Source organism: Trichechus manatus, unplaced genomic scaffold, assembly GCF_000243295.1.
Source record: "Trichechus manatus latirostris isolate Lorelei unplaced genomic scaffold, TriManLat1.0 scaffold00031, whole genome shotgun sequence".
NCBI lineage: Eukaryota > Metazoa > Chordata > Mammalia > Sirenia > Trichechidae > Trichechus > Trichechus manatus.
The window spans coordinates 136,395-137,665 of NW_004443967.1; positions in this window are offsets into that span (position 1 = coordinate 136,395).

Consider the following 1,271-nt stretch of genomic DNA (forward strand, 5'->3'; position numbering starts at 1 on the left):
CTCATGGCTACCCTGTGTGTGTCAGAGCAAAACTGCTCCATAAGGCTTTCAATGGCTAATTTTTCAGAAGTATATCACCAGCCCTTTCTTCCAAGGCACTTCTGGGTGGACTAGAATAATCCAATCTGTGTGTGTGTATGCATGCTTTAGGTAAAAGTTTATAGCGCAAATTATTTTCTCATTCAAAAATTTAAACATAGATTGTTTTGTGACATTCGTTGCAATCCCCTCACATTGTGTCAGCACTCTTCCCCTCTCCCTTTCCACCCTGGGTTCTCCGTGTCCATTCTTCCAGTCCCTTCCTGCCTTCTCGTCTTTGCTTTCAGGCAGGTGTTGCCCATTTGGTTTCGTACACTTGACTGAACTAAGAAGCACATTCCTTACATGTGTTATTGTTTGTTTTGAGGACTGTCTAATCTTTGGCTGAAGGGGGTCTTTGGGAGTGGCTTCAGTTCTGAGTTAGCAGGGTGTCCAGGGTCCATAGTTTCAGGGGCTCCTCCAGTCTCTGTGAGACCAGTAAGTCTGGTCGTGTGTGTGTGCGTGCGTGCGTGCGTGCGTGCGTGCGTGCGTGCGTGTGTGTGTGAATTTGAATGTTGTTCTACATTTTTCTCCCACTCTGCCCAGGACACTCTATTGTGATCCCTGTCAGAGCAGTTGGTGGTGGTAGCCAGGCACCATCTAGTTCTTCTAGGCTCAGGCTGGTGGAGGTGGTGATTCTTGTGGTCCATTAACCCTCTGGACTGATATTTTCCTGATATCTTTGATTTTCTTCATTCTCCTTTGCTCCAGATGAGATGAGACCAACAGATGTATCTTAGATGGCCACTCACAAGTTTCTAAGACCCCAGACGCTACTAACCAAAGAGAGAAGTAGAACATTATCTTTATGAACTATGTTATGCCAATTGACCTAGATGTCCCCTGAGACCATGGTTCCCAGCCCTCGGCCCTAGTAACTTGGCTCCTCAGGGTGTTTGGATATGTCTAGAAAGCTTCTATGTCTTTGCCTTGGTCAAGTTGTGCTGACTTCCCCTATACTGTGTTGTCTTTCCCTTTACCAAAGTTAACACTTGTCTACTATCTAGTGATTTCCCCTCCCCACCCCTCACCTCCCTCATAACCATGAAAGACAGTTTTTTTCCATGTGTAAACCTTTTCTTGGGTTTTTATAATAGTGATATCATACAATATTTGTCCTTTTGTGATTGACTTATTTCACTCAGCATAGTGTCCTGCAGACTCATCCATGTTTGGAGATGTTTCGCAGATTC